Here is a 16,577-nt window from a genome sequence, read left to right as displayed (position 1 = left end):
ACTAGAGGGGGGTGAATAGGAGATTTTCATGAAAGTCTTCAAAACACGAGGTCTTTGAAGACAAATAGTAGAAATGAACCTATTGATATGCAGCGGAAGATAGACTACACTAGACAATCCATAGTCAAGTAAGCAATGTAGTGAAAGTACGAAGACTATCAGCAGCTAGGTAGTATGGATCAGGATGGAAGACAGTATGAAGCCAAATAGTAAATAGTCTTCACACAGTGAAGTCAATCAGATCAGACAAGCTAGCAATGACTTCATGAAGAAAAATTGAAAGGTAAAGGGAAGTGGGAGATAGAACCAGTTGCTTGGTGGAGACAATGATTTGGTAAACCAGTTCCAGTTGTCGTGACAACTATACGTCTGGTTAGGGAGGCTGAGATTTAACTCAGAAGACCGCGTCTTCACCTTGTTCCCCTTGAGCTAAGGACACCCGTTCCTTGCCCAATTACTCTGTTAAGTCTTCAAGGTAGACTTCCTAACCTTCACAGACTTTCTTCACCGGTAATCCACAATGACTCTTGGATGCTCAGAACACGACGCCTAACCGGCTGGAGGATTCACAGTCCTCAAGTGTAACAAGTCTTCAGGTCACGCGGACAGAAGGACTTCAGTGATGCCTAACACTCTTTGGCTGTGGGTGTTTTCCGCTTTGTCCTCGCAAGGATCTCTCTCTCTCTCAAATGCTTTGGAGGTGGGTTGCTCTCAAACGACAAAAGCCGTGTACTAACTTTGAGCAGCCACCAATTTATGGTGTAGGGGGTAGGCTATTTATAGCTAGGAGGCAACCCGACCTGATATGTCCGAAATGACCCTGGGTCACTAAGGAACCGACACGTGTCCAACGATCGGATTTCAAACACACGTGGCAACTTAACTTGGGCTACAACCAAAGCTGACTCATCCAGCTCTCGATAAGATTTGCTCTCATTGTCTTCGCTCGAAGACATAGGATTTTGGTTGAGCATCACATCAGTCACTCTGACTTTGTTCACTTGGACCCCACTAGACAATACGGCGGTTCCTATGACTCAACAAAGAAGAAAAGGAAACTACGAAACAACTATGTCTTTGCACTCCATAGTCTTCAAGTGAATGTCTTCACATGTCATAATCTTCATCGTGAATGTCTTCACGAACCACCATTGTCTCCAATGTCTTCACACATTTTTAGGGGTCATCTCTGGTAGGTAAACCGAATCAATAAGGGACTACTACCTGTGTCATCCTGCAATTCTCACAAACACATTAGTCCCTCAACTAAGTTTGTTGTCAATACTCCAAAACCAACTAGGGGTGGCACTAGATGCACCTACAATCTCCCCCCTTTTGGTGATTGGTGACAAACAGGTTGAAGTTTTCAACGGGAATAAAAGTATGTGAAAGTTAAGGATTAAGACACTGTCTTGATATGTTGCAAGAGGCTCCCCGTGAAGATGTGCATATAAGTAGTTGCAAATGCACATGGCAGGTTTTACTTTGTGGAGATCCTCTTCAACATACGAAGACAATTCATCATGCATATATAAGAATAACAAAGATAATGACATGCATAATGAGAAATGGGCGTCTGCAGAATGACTTCATGCGGAATTTATCATCGCAACCCAAAGTAGCAGCAATAGAAGCAGACGGCCATCGAGTTTAAGTGTTACAACTCAAGAGCCAAATAGTTTCAAAGCGAGAGTTGTAAGAACTTCGCAAAAATAGAGCAACCACCCAATATGGACCCACTTGAAGACTATCAACCTCATATGCTTCTCCCCCTTTTGTCAGTAATGAACAAAAAGGTTTGAAGACATAGAGGATCTACTCGTTCCCAGTTGGAGTAGAAGATGAAGCAGGATTGACATTGGAGTTTGGTGGTGCAGAAGGGCCTGACGCAAAATCGTGGTGCAGTGCAGCCAAAGTTGGTGAAGTGGCGTCATCTTCTTCATCGACGACTCTCGCAACAACAGTTGCAGCCGAAGACGAATTTCGGAATCTTCAATGGATGGTGTGCGACGCCAGCTTGCAGTTTGTGGAGGCCTGGAGTCAAACTTGAAATTCTCTGTGAAGCCATCTTTGCGAAGATCATCTTTAGGACAAAGCAATGTGAGGCTTTTCCAGGACCGCCAATAGGCTTCATGTGCAACAAATGAGTTCTCGGTGGCCAAGTTGCGAATGCGATTAACATCCACCAAGAGACTCTGCATCTGAAGCTTGAGCCAGTCATGATGCCTATCCTGCTTTTGATATAAGGACACCAGAAGCTCACGGTCGTTGAGGATACGAGGACGGTTCTGAGGCCTTTGAGCAATAGTGCTGGCAGCGGCTTTAGTGTTGGTACGGTGCGGCACACACAAGTTGCCAGCCAGAGGATAAGCAGGGGTTGCAGCATTTGGCACATGAACCCTTCAATAGGCTGTGTGAAGCTTTGGAATTCTGCATTCTGAAGGTGGAGTGGCTTCTTTCCTGGCTCAGGGTAGATGGCTTCAATGGACATATCAACATCAGGAAGAAATACAATATGGTTGCGCGCTGAAGGTTGATAGTTGATGGTTGAATGAAGCTTGATCAAGCGCATCACCCATGGAGCATAAAATTTCAGGTGAAAAAGATCAATCCCAGAAGTAGCAAGCTGTCGGAAGAAGAAATCCTAAGTGTTGAATCGGATGCCATTGACAATATAGAAAACCAATGTCTTCATGGCACCTTCGAGTTTAGCTTCAGAGGAATTCCCTTTGATAGGCCAGAGAGTGCGCCTCAGAATATGATAGACTGTGTGTGGCAAGTACTCAAGGTCCTTAACAAAGAATTCCATGGGGTATTCGGCGCCATGGGGAAATGGCTTCATAATGCTCAGCATTTGGCTCATGTTGGGCTCTGGCTTCTGAAAGATACTTTGAAGTTCATTCTGATGAAGCTGACAACCTGGTTCGTACAACTCACCTGGAGTGGGCGGGGAAGTAAGCTCAATGATGTCCTGAGCTTTGGCTTCGTGATGAATGTCGCCTGTCATCCACTCAAGGATCCAAGTCTTCGGATACCTGTTGTAGCCTCGAATGTGCAGTGTTGCATAGAACTGGAGTAGAAGTTCTTCATTCCAGTGCTCCTTATCAGTCACGAACAGCAGCCGCCCAACATCCCAAAAACAATCAAGGGCCTCTTCGAGGCATGGCAGCCCAGCCATAGCATCACAATCCAGATGCTTATGCGGAAAAATCATGTCTTGGTTGTATAGGATGCAAGAGTAGTAGCTTCACTGCTGATGGCCCCAAAACCTATCAGAGGATATGTTTGGCTTCGAGTAGGGATTTTTGGCACTGTCAAAGGTGTTTTGCTCTTTGAAGCTGAGCATGCTGAATGAGCCCTGTGTTGTTGCAGCACTTGGAAGCCTTGGCAGTCTTGGCTTAGGCTTCTGAACTTGAGGCCTCTGCTCCACATGATAATCATATTGTAGCCTGGGAGCAGTGGGAGGGAGCATGATAGGCCATTTGACTGTGAAAAGCTCGCCACTACGACTGAATGCATGTTCTATGGTATGAGGCCTTGGGGGAGGAGCAGCATCATCGGAAGTGATTGGCTGCACAATGGTGTCAATTGCAGCATTGTCTTCGGGCTCCACAATATCTTCAGCCATGACAGTGTCATTGGCTTCAGTATTGTTGGTTGTGGCAGCCTCATTGTTTTTAACCTCCATCTCTTCAATGACTGGAGGGTCGGGACGATCACATTCTCATCAAGTTGGACTGGATCACTGGCAGGGGGTGTAGCTTCTCTTTCATCTCCTTTCTCTTCTTCTTTTTCTTCGGCTGATGCAGCCGGAATTTCTTCAACTGCTTTCGCTTCAGACTCAGAGGCAGACGCTGAAGGGGTGGCTTCAGGGAACACTTGACGTACTACTGAGCTGGTGTGTTGCACATCCTCTTTTGGAATGCTTGTCATGGAGACCTGTGGCCTAAGGCCTTTGCGAAGCCTGCGAAATGCTGGCGACGCCTTTGGAGAGGGAGTGGTCTGTTCCATGTAGTTGTCATCATCAAGCACCGGAGTGGTGACTTGAGCTGGAGGAGTGCATGGTATCTCATCTTGCAGAGGGGCGTCTTGTTGTTGTTGCTCAACCCATGAGTCATCTTGAGCAATTGGCGTCAAGGGACGACCAATACTAATAAGATCACTGCTCGTAAGAGCAGGCGATGATACCGACTTGGGTTCAAACTGAGGAAGGACTTCATCATCATTCACATTGTCTTCATGACCAATGTCTTCAGTTGCGTTGGGGTCAACAGCTGGAATATCTTCACTTTCTAGAGCTTTTGTGGAAGCAGGCTCATGAATCACTAGATGGCGTTCTTGGTTGGTAGAGGCAGGGAGAGAAACAGAGATTGGTTCAACATTGAGGGGCTCTGGGGCAGTAGCACGCTCTGTTCTTGAAGACTTTGAAGCCTTAGTCTTCAACTTCTTTTTGGAGGGAGCATCATCAGATGTATCTTTGAGCTTCCTCTTCCTAGCTTCGGCTTCGGCTTGCCTTGTCTTCTTCTGCTCAGAAGCTGCTGAAGGGATCTTTGGCTTCGAGCCAGTCATGCTGGCAGGGAAGACAATGTTGGGTTGTTCCTGCCTTGAAGATTTTGCTTCAGCTTCAGCAGACTTCTTGGTTTTCTTGGCAGCCATCTTGGGGTCGATGTCAGGATACCCAAGAGCCTTTCTCTTCCCACCTTCATTGTGCGCTTGCACACATTTCTGCGCATAGTACTTCATGCACTCGCGTGAGCCTTTGGCTTCTTCACGCTTCTTGTTGAACTCTGCCTTGAGATCTTGCATCATCTTCTTGAAGATTTGCACATCAGCCACACTGAGCTTTTCAACGTTCTTCCTGAAATGTGCCTTTTCATAATCAATCTTGTTCTTGAGCTCGACGATTCTCTAAGCCAGAGCAAGTTCATTTGCAATGGCTCCGTGAAAGGTGACGCTGATGTCCACTGGCAGCTGCAGATCATCAATGTTGATGCTCTGGTCCTCAAACCATTCATCAATGAAGTTGTTCAGAATGTCAGCATGAAAGAGAGGCAGATCATGGAAGATCTCTGCCTCTTGTTTGCTCTTGATCAACATCTCTAGAGCTTTATCACCAAGATCTTCATCACTGGACAGATCAGTGGTGTTTTCCTCATTGCGCAGAACGGCAGCAAGAGTAAGGTCATGCCCTGAAATCTTCTTGGGCTTCTTTGTCCTATTGGAGACACGAGATAAGTCTTCAGACTGCACACTGGGTTCAGGAGGTGTAGTCTTCAATGGCTTCACAGTCGAAGCTTTTGGTGTAGCAGAGGGCATTGAAGCTTTTGACTTCTTCTTCTTCTGCTTCGGTGGTGCAGGTGCATCCTCAGAGTCTACATCCTCAGTAGATTGCTCTACCATGGCCCTCTGAGCAGCAATATGAGAGAGGAACCCATCGAAGCTATTGAAAGGGCCGATGACATTAGGATTTGCATCACATGTGCCATCCGACCTTGGAGCAGACGAACCAGGGTTGAAGTGGAGTCTGAACTCCTTCCTGTTCTTGGCTGCCGACTTCTTTGCGAACTGAAAGTTGCGCTTGAAGAGATTGTCATCACCACACCATAGAAGAGATGATGGGTCGGCATTTTCTGGCTGAGGTCCTCGGACCATGCATGGATAGAAGCCTTGACCAATAGCTTCAGGCTTCGTCTTGGGTTGCAGATTCTTGTAAAGAATATCACCCCACGGGCGCTTGATAGCATTCCTTTCAGCATATTCAGGAGTGACGAAGTTGTACTTGAACCACTGTTCAGCCCAATATCTTTGGATCCATTGTATGCTGGTCTTGCGCTGATTGTAACTCTCCTCAGGATCTGACTTGTACAGTTCATAGAGATCCGGAGGCCGATCCAGAGCAGTATTTCGACGCCGTTGCCTGCCACCCTTCCTTGCAGATTTTTTAGTGGCTTCAAGACAGTGAAAGGCTTCAGTCTACTAGTCAAACAAGAACTGGCTTCAGGGGAGTCAATATGATGCTGTAAGAATTCTGCAAATGAATGCAGACTATGAGAACCAAGGGATTCTCCCACGGACATGTACCTATGACAGCATTAGAGATGTGAGCGAAGGGGAAGAGGTCATATGCATTCTCAGAAGATTTTGAAGATAAATTAGTTTGAAGACATTGACCTCATAGTGCAAAGACATTCACTTATTTGAAGTGAGTTGGTTCCAGATTTGTACGAATTCATGAATAAGTACAAGTGAGGAATCTAACTAGTTATGAAGCATAAGTGAACATACTTTGCAGGATATGAGATTCAGAAAGAGAAAGATCCAGATTTAGAAGTGTAGAAACCACTTTTGGTTGAAGTGGATGGATTTGACAGATCGAAAAAGCTGTAAAAAGTGAGATTTATTTACCATAGACGAACTGCTAGACGAGGCAGGACGGATGCCGAGCAGTCCAATCTCCCGCACCCTAACTTGGTGGCGGAAGACACCTACAGCGGCGGCGGAGAAGACGAGGTCCGCGGCCGGCGTGAGGACGGCGTCGAAGAGGTCACGGCAGCTAAGCGCTTCGTCTCCGGCGTCGACGCGAGCTAGTGGTGGCGCTAGGGTTTGAGCGAGACGACAAGGTGGGAGGAGATAATGACCGTGCGTGGGTGTCTATTTATAAGGTGAAGGGCTGTGCAGCGCAATTACACAGGTGCCCCTGGCGGTTCACATCTGATGGACACGTGGCGTGCATGCAACTCATTGAAAGTTGTTCCATGTTCCCACGCACGCCTGATTTGTCGGGTGGTCGTTCTGGCTTCTCTGGTATTCAGGCAAAAGAGATATAGCATTGAAAGCAGGTTTAAATGTGTGTGTCTGTATCTTCAGCTGACAAGGACGCGGTGAAGACATTTGACACGTTTCAATAGAATGCATATGGCTGGATAGATATAATTTGAGGAAGAATCACAGAAGGGGTTAGGGTCTGATTATATTCACTTAGTTCAGAAAATGGCAAGTTCGAAGACATAGCTATAAGTGAATGCTACAGAGGACAGAACACACACACACACACACACACACACACACACATATATATATATATATATCAGAAAAGACCAACTCAACATGTCGAAGATAAACTCTGAAGTCAAATCAATGTAGAAGACAAACCAAATATGAAGATAATGCAATCATGACGCCAAATGAAAATCTTAAGGGGTTTGGTGGTGGCTTTACCCACCGTATAGGAAGTATTGTAAGTGCATCTAGTGCCCCTTAGTGATTTTGGTGTATTGAAGACTTATAGATTAAGGGACTAATGCGTTTGTAAGTGTACACAGGTCAATAAGTCTATGAGGAGTTTGATATTTACAGAGAAAGTCGACCCCTAAAAATGAATGTCTTCAACTGATGACTTTGGACTTCTGAAGACTTTGAAAGTGAAGAAATTGGTGTGACCGTGAAGACTTGGATTTCATGCGAGGAACATGAAGCATGAAGAGTTTTGTTTTCGCAGTTTCATTTTCTCTTTCTTGAGTCATAGGAAACACCGTACTGTTAAAGGGGGTCGAGGAAAAACTAAGGAAAAGTTTCCAAGTGATGCTCATCTCAAAATCCTACACCTACCAATCCTTTCGAGTGAAGCCATTGGAAATCTCATACAGTTCAGTCAATTTCTTCAGTGACAGAGACGAAGTTCTTCTGGTCTCTGAGGAATTTGTCCTGACCGAGGAGTTAGGAATTCACCAGTGTGGATTGCCTACAAGTGAGGAACATGATAGCCCTAAGGAATTCGAGCCTCAAAATTTTGACCGTTGCTGCGCTACGCGCCAGCTGTCCCAAAATATTTACCCACCTAACGGTCATATTTGTGAAGGGCATTTATGTCTTATCATGTCAGGCTGCTCCCTAGGCTATAAATAGCAGCCCCCCTACAACCACTAGCTAGTTGGCTGCTCCGAGAGAAACTGACACTTGTCATTGAGAGCATCCCATCCTCCGAGGACTTTGAGTGAAAATCATCAAGTGAGGAAAACCCAAACACCTACAAACCCAAAGTGATTGAGCATCACTGAAGAGATTGATCCTGCGTGGATCTGACGCTTGTTACCTTTGAAGATTGTGCATCTTCCACATGGTTAGGCGTCATGGTCTAGAGCATCAGAGAGGAAATTGTGGATCGCCGAGTGACCGAGTTTGTGAAGGTTTGGAAGTCAGCTGAAGACTTACCACGAGTGATTGGGTGAGGTCTGTGTGACCTTAGCTCAAGGAGAATACGATGAGGACTGTGTGTCCAGGATTGTGTGTCCTCAGGTTTAAATACCTAGCCGCTCCAACCAGACGTACAACTGTCACAGTAGTTGGAACTGGTCTACCAAATCATTGTCTTCATCGAGCTAACTGGTTCTATTTCCTGAACCCTTCCATTTCCTCATTACTGAGTTGTGTGCTTGTTCATACCTGTTTGAAGACTTTGACTAAAGACTTTCTCTACTTCCTCAGTTCAATTTCTTCAGTCTGTTTGTCTTCATCCTGTTTTATCCTGTGCTTATGCTTTTTGTACTCTGTGTTTGTTTTCATTTCATCATGATGCGTGTGCTTATGTTATGTTATGTCTGCATCTGAGTACGTATTCCGCTGCAAGTAGTTCTTCGCTTAGGAATTTCCTCATCCTGAAATTCCTCAGTGAAGAATTCATAAAAATCACCTATTCAACCCCCCTCTAGTCGACTTAACGCACTTTCAATTGGTATCAGAGCAAGGTACTCCCTTGTTCTGTGTGATTTTGGTTTAACCGCCTGGAGTTTTAGTTATGTCGACCGCAGGAATGAAGATTGTGTCATGCCCCATCTTTGACGGTCATGATTATCCCAAGTGGAAGGCCATGATGAAGAAGCAACTCATGGCGATGAACAGCAAGCTGTGGACCGTCACTGAGATTGGTATTACCCATCTGTGCAAGATGGCGGGAGCTGATGACATTCGCATGTACACTCTTCTCAACCTCGCGGCAAAGGACATCATCTGCTCCTGTCTGTCTCAAAATCAGTTCAGGAACATTATGCATCTTAGCTATGCGAAGCTTATCTGGGACCGACTCTCCGAGGATTATGAAGGTCATAGATCTGACCGTGATCCCTGGTTTGAGTTTCATGGTATCGCGCAAGGCTATGACTTTTGAGCCAGAATCATCATCCTATGCACCATGCCTTGTGGCAAAAAGTGCCAAGGTAACTGAATGCTACCTGTCTGAGTCAAGTGATGATGAATCTGGTGACGAATTTGGACCCAGCTACACCAAACTTGCTACCCTTACCACTAAACAACAAAGAGCTTTGGAAAAGGTTCAAAATATGCTTAGTGAGAGCGATGATATGTTGGGTGAAGAAATGGATCGCACTAAAACTTTGACTGAAAATCTTCAAGGGACAATTGCATTTTTACCCCTAGTTGGTTCCTACCCACGGGTTTTGCCCTTACTTTTCGACCTTGCTCAGTTTTGCCCTTACTTTTTCCATCGAGGTCCCTCGAATGCCCTTTGACCGTTTGACCAAAACTTTGAAAATTCATAACTAATTCATATGAACACAGAAAAATGCAAATAAGATATCAAAATGTTCAGATAAACATTACCTTTATGTGCATATCATTTGCATTTATGACAAAAGCATCGTTTAAACTACCTGAGGTAGTTAATTTTATTAACATTATTAAAAATAAAAAGGTATAAACAATATTGTTTCATGAATAAAAATTACATGCAAATGTAGGTGATGTTTTCTGAACATCCTGATATCTTATTTGCATTTTTCTGAGTTCGTATCAACTTGTTATGAAGTTTCCAAATAATGGTCAAAGTCGTTAGAACATTCATAACAAGATGATATGAACTCATAGAAATGAAAATAAGATATCTGGATGTTCAGAAAATATCACTTAGATTTGCATTTAATTTTTATTCATGAAAAAAATATTGTTTATACCTTTTTATTTTTAATAATGTTAATAACATTAATTACCTTAGGTAGTTTAAAGGGTGCTTTTGTCCTGAATGCAAATGATATGCACATAAAGATAATGTTTATCTGAACATTTTGATATCTTATTTGCATTTTTCTGAGTTCATATGAATTAGATATGAATTTTCAAAGTTTTGGTCAAACGGTGAAAGGGCATTCGAGGGACCACGACGGAAAAAGTAAGGGCAAAACTGAGCAAGCTCGAAAAGTAAGGGCAAAACCCTTGGGTAGGAACCAACTAGGGGCAAAAATGCAATTGTCCCAATCTTCAAAGACTTCAGTCCAAGTTTGATAATCTTCAAAGTCATCATAACACTCTCTTATCTGATCATGAGAAGCTTTCTTATGAATTTCTTCAAAGAAAGCAAGATCTTGAGAAGCTAAGGGAGAGTTATGACGATCTTCAGAAGAAGCGTGATTCATTACTAGCTCAACAAATCAGCGCTGCTCAGGAAGAATTTATTCCTCCATGTTTGAAGTGCATTGAACGTGAATCTGCTAATTCTTCACCTGAATGTTCAAATGCTTCTACTGCTACAAATTCTTCACTTGTCTCTGCTATCACTAATTCCTCATCTGAGGATATTACTAGTATCACTGACAATGCAGGGCTGAAGGAATTGTATATGACAGGCATGTACAAAAGCCACAAAGGGCATCAGGCTCTTTTGTGATGTGCTTAAAAAGCAGATCCTCAACGGGAACCCTAGGAAAGAGGGTATTGCCTTTGAGAGGAAACTCAATGCTGATGGAACGTACTGGAAGCCTGAGCAGTACCCCAAAACCTCATGGGTTGCTGCAAAGGGACCTCCAGTAGATCCATCTACTTTATCTGGCTTTACATGTGAATCTCCTCATTCTTCTGATGAGTCATTTGACTCCAACTATAAACTGTTCAAGAATCAGAATGGTGAAGTATTTGCTAGATATGTTGGCACTAACTGCAGGAACGGTTCCCCTATGAAGAAAATCTGGGTTCCCGAAAGGTGCCTTGAAAGTCTTCAGGTGAATGTCATCATGACACCACCTGTGAAGAATAGGAACCCCAGATCGAATTCTTCATATGGACCAAACTCTTCATATGGATCCAAGTCCTCATACGGACCGAATTCCTTAAAAGGATCAAAGTCCTCATATGAACATGATCGTGCTAACACTTCTATTTCGGAGGGAATATCTAAGGGCTATGAATATGAGCATTATTCTTCTAACCATTATGTTCATAAGTCCTCGAAGAATTTCTCTGCTTATTCATATGCTTACCCTAACCCCTCTTATATGAAACGAAGTGGACTGGCTTCTATGCCACCTTTGTCTTATGGAGCTCGCAGAATGATGAACTCTTTGCCACCCCTTTAGATGTGGGTGGTGAATAAAAAGAACTAACCTCTGATGTAGGGTCAGGTCTCCAGACGTACTTAAACGTCTGAAGAATTTGCTGGAGACCTGAGGATGCTTGAAAGGACGCAAGCTAATCATGAAGAAATGAATTTTCATTTCTCACGTCCTCATACTGCTTTATCTGTTCTATTGCTTGATGAACTTGATATGATGAAATTGATGTCATATTCTTCATTGATGAAGTATATGAGTTCGTAAGTTGCACTAACTCATCTGCGGGATGATCAACCCAAAGCCACTGAGTGGGTCCTCGATAGTGGATGTTCAAATCACATGACTACTGACAAGAATCTATTGATGGATGCTCCCTTATCTCCATCGCATCTGAAGCATATCACCTATGCTGACAAAGCCAAAAGCAAGGTATCGGGTCTAGGTAAGGTTGCGGTCTCAATGGATCGATACATGGACAAAGTCATGCTTGTCGAGTCCTTAGGTTTCAACCTCATGTCAGTCTCAATGCTTTGTGATCTTGATATGGTTGTTATCTTTGGCAAGTATCGTTGTGTTATGACCATGGAAGCTGACCATTCCAAAGTCTTCGAACGCTTTAGGAGAGGAGATCTGTATATTGTTGATTTTTCCATAGGACCACAACCAGCTATATGTCTACTTGCAAAAGCTTCAGAAGGCTGGCTATGGCATCAACGACTTGGTCATGCTGGCATGAGGAACTTGCACACGCTCGTGAAGAAGAAGCATGTCATTGGCATTGAGAATGTCAAATTCCTCAAGGGTCACTTGTGTGGAGCCTGTGAAGCGGGAAAGATGACCAAGGCCAAGCATCCAGCGAAGACTATCATGAAAACCACTCGACCATTTGAATTGCTTCACATGGATCTCTTTGGTCCTAACCATTATTCTGCATTCACTAATGAAGCATCTCTATATGGCTTTGTTATTGTTGATGATTACTCTCGTTACACATGGGTACAGACCGTCACTTACAAATGTGAAGTGCAGGAAGTCTTCAAACGATTTTCCTCGAGGGCTTCAACCAACTTTGGTGTGAAGATCACGCACATCAGAAGTGAAAATGGAACTGAGTTCAAGAATACTGGTCTTGATGACTATCTTGATGAACTTGGTATTACGCATGAGTTATCTTCTCCGTATACTCCTCACCAGAATGGCGTCGTGGAGCGCAAGAACAGGACTCTTGTTGAGATCGCTCGCACTATGCTTTATGAATACAAGACGCCTCATCATTTCTGGATTGAGGCAATTGATACTGCATGCCACATAATCAACAGGGTATATCTTCACAAATTCTTCAAGAAGACTGCATATGAACTCCTCACTGACAAGAAACCCAATGTGAGTTATTTCAAAGTCTTCGGTGCTAAATGTTGGATTAGAGATCCTCATCACAATTCTAAATTTGCACCGAGAGCACATGAAGGTTTTATGCTTGGTTACGGAAAGGACTTGCACACCTACAGAGTCTTCAACACCGTTCACCACAAGGTTGTTGAAACTGTAGATGTGCGGTTCGATGAAACTAATGGCTCGCAAAGAGAGCACCTACCTCCTGTGCTAGATGAACAGTCTCCTGAGGAAACCATCAAGTTCAAGGCTACTGAGGATGTCATTCCCACCGAAGAATATGCCAAAGAAGTTATTCCAGAGCGTGAAGAACATCAGACTGGTGCACCTGAGGAAAATGGCTCTGAAGAAAATGCTGATCCAATTCCTCGTCGCGAACCCGCTCATCCTCGAGTTGCAAATGAAGTGCAGATTGAGAAAATCATCAGCGACATCAACGCGCGAGGTCCTCTCACACACTCAAAAGCTTCACATTTGTCGAACTTTTGTGGGCACTTTGCTTTAGTCTCTATCATAGAGCCCTTTAAGGTAGATGAACCATTTCTGGAGCCTGAGTGGATTCAAGCTATGCAAGAAGAATTACATCAGTTCGAGCTCAACAATGTCTGGGAACTTGTCAAGCGACCAGACCCTTGCAAGCACAATATCATTGGCACAAAGTGGATCTACCGCAACAAGCAAGATGAAAATGGCCTTGTGGTGAGGAATAAGGCACGGCTTGTAGCTCAAGGCTACACACAGGTTGAAGGAATTGACTTCGATGAAACTTTTGCACCTGTTGCTAGACTTGAGGCTATTCACATATTACTTGCTTATGCTAATCATCATGACATCATCTTATATCAAATGGATGTGAAAAGTGCATTCCTCAATGGTAAGCTTGAGGAAGAAGTATATGTTGCTCAACCACCAGGTTTTGAAGATCCAAAGCATCCTGACAAAGTCTTCAGACTCAATAAGGCCCTATGTGTGCCCTGGTGTCACTGTCTACTGTTGAAGCTGAGTACATTGCTGCTGGATCGTGCTGTGCTCAATTGCCATGGATGAAGCAAACCCTCAATGACTACGACGTCAACATGAAGAATGTGCCACTCTATTGTGACAATGAGAGTGCCATCAAGATTGCTCATAACCCAGTTCAGCACTCGAAGACAAAGCACATTCAGATTCGTCATCATTTTCTTCGTGGTCATGTGCTGAAGGGCGACATCTCCATCGAGCATGTGAAGACTAAAGAACAGCTAGCCGATATCTTCACAAAGCCCTTGGATGAGAAGAGATTTAGCAAGTTGCGGTGTGAGCTAAATATCTTAGAATATTCGAATGTCCTTTCAAAAGGACACACATCCTAACACTTATGCAAAATTGATGACTTAGATGTGCAACACACGAAGTAACAGTTTTTCTTCAATCAATGAAGACTAACGCTCTAAGTGTGAAGAAATTAATGAAGAATTTAATTCTCAGAGCCCTACGACAATTGTACGCGGCGTCTGAAATCATCATTCTTATACGGTGGGTCACGCCACTAACAAAAGTTGAAAATCTTCAATTTGAGTTTTTCTTCATTTTTGAAACTCCTCAGTTGTTCAATTTCTTCAACTTTGCGATGCCTTCACTGCTTCCGTCATTCTTCTTCATTGGCTATATATATATATATATATATGTATATATATATATAGTTTATGTCCTCTACAACATTCACTTATTGCTTTTTCTTCAAGTTGCCTTTTCTGCTAAGTGAATGTGAAAGGACTCTTCCCCCTCTATGCTAAACTCAACCCAGTCTATTCACAAAATCTTCATGTGCGTTCTATTTGAAACCCGTTCAAAATCTTCACTGTGTCCTTGACAGCTGAAGACTTTGCGAACGAAACCTTAAAATATTCTAATTTGAATTTTTGGCTTTTGTCGCTCAAATTGTTCCGTGTTCCATGTTATGATTATCTATTCACCCATGATCTCACACAATCTCCACCTCTCTATACGTGGGTGACACATGTCACAAGGATGAGAAGGGTCAGGGCACGTTCATCCATTTTCCTCGGGCGAGCGGTTTTTCACCTCGGCTATAAATACCCCTCACCCTCCTCAGACTATTTTTACTCCGCTCGACCTCACTCCCTCACTCGAGCTCTCAAAACCTAGCGCCGCTGCTACTTCCATCATCATCGGTGAGGAAGAGCTTCGCTACCTCGACCTCGTCGCCGTCGTACTCGCGCCGGCCGCGGATTTCTTCACTCCGCCGCCGCCGTAGCCGTCTTCCTCTGCCAAGTTAGGGCGTGGAAGATCTGAACCGACGAGCTTCACATCTACTAGTCTCAGTTCGTCATGTTCTTCATCAAGGGTAATTAAAAGTCACTTTTACTGCCCTTGTTGATTCATCTGATTTCTACAAATCTTCAAAAGGTGTTTATTCTTCAATCTTCACACTCTAAACACCTCAGATAAACATCTATTCTTGATTTGTTTCCCTAAGCAACATTTTTCTTCAAGATTCCTCAATTGTGTGGATTTCCAATCTATACAACTCTAGAACCTAAGTCAAAGAACGCTTAGTGAAATTCCTCAAGACACATCTGGTCAAATTCCTCAAACTTGTTCTTTTTGCAAAAACTTCTGAGAACGCATATGACCTCCAAATTCTTCGCACCTATACTCTGTTCACAGGTACACATGTCCGCTGCTGAATCACTAGGTTCTCATCAACTTAACTCATTTGCAGCATTCCTCGAACAAAAGTTGCATACCTCTTCAGAGAACTCAATAGTTCAAAATCCTCAGCTGAAGAAAATGGCTGATGGCAAGAAACCACAGAAGGGAGGAAAGAAGCTGGAAGTCAACAATGCTTTTGAGATTCCTGATGACACCTATGCAGGGTACTGCACTCCTCCTCATGAAACGAAGAATGAGCGCAAAGTGCACATACAGAGGATTGAGAGGAGATGGGCCAGAGAATGGAGGGAATATCGCTATGTCACTCCCAAGTACATGAAGAAATTCGTAGTACACCCTCCATGCCCAAGACCTCCCTTGGCACCAGGCCATGTTGCTGATCCCTCTAGCATCATAAGAGGTAAGGATTTCCCCAAGGAGTGGGCCAAGCGTCAAGCCAAGTTGGCTAAAATGGCTAAGGAAGCAGTGAGGAAATTTAATGAAGACTCTGCTGCTGCTGTCACTGCTGAGGCCTCTACAAGCAAGCCTAAGAAGGCCATGACCAAGAAGCCAGCACACAAGCCCAGTGCTTCTGCTTTAATTCCCTCACGGCCAAGCTCCTCAGCAATGCCCTCACGACCCAGTTCTGCAAAGCCCTCTCAGCAAATCCCTCATGCTGCTCCAGCTCCTTCAAAGTCCTCAGCTCCTCCGGCAAAGTCCTCAGCACCTGTGCACCTCGCCTCGTGTCAAAGGACCACGGGCAAATCCATTTCCTCAGGAGCCTCTGCAAGTTCTTCAGCTCCTCCAAATTCCTCAACAGGCCCTACTTTGCTACAGACCAAGGCCACTACTGGACGAGGCACTAGACCAAGTCCTCACAAGAAGCAGGTCGCCTTTCAAGTACCGTCTGATGATGACGAAGCTGATGATGAGGAACTTGCCGAAATCATCAGAGACAGACAACAAAGGGCCGCTAGAGCCAAAGGCAGTAATGTGCCATTGATGCTGGATCCAAAGTTGATCCTCGACTTCATCGACTTATGGCACAAGATCCCAACACACCTCTACCTGAGATGAACCTCACTCCTGGTCAAAGTCATATGTTGACTGCCTTCATTGGTGAGGAGAAATGGAAATATGAACAGGGGAGGAAGGTGAAGAAAGAGCGCTTTCTAAAGCAAAATGTGTTGAAGC

This window comes from Aegilops tauschii, chromosome 1, assembly GCF_002575655.3.
Source record: "Aegilops tauschii subsp. strangulata cultivar AL8/78 chromosome 1, Aet v6.0, whole genome shotgun sequence".
Classification (NCBI taxonomy): domain Eukaryota; kingdom Viridiplantae; phylum Streptophyta; class Magnoliopsida; order Poales; family Poaceae; genus Aegilops; species Aegilops tauschii.
The sequence above is the reverse complement of the archived record's forward strand: the minus strand, read 5'-3'. Positions refer to the sequence as shown.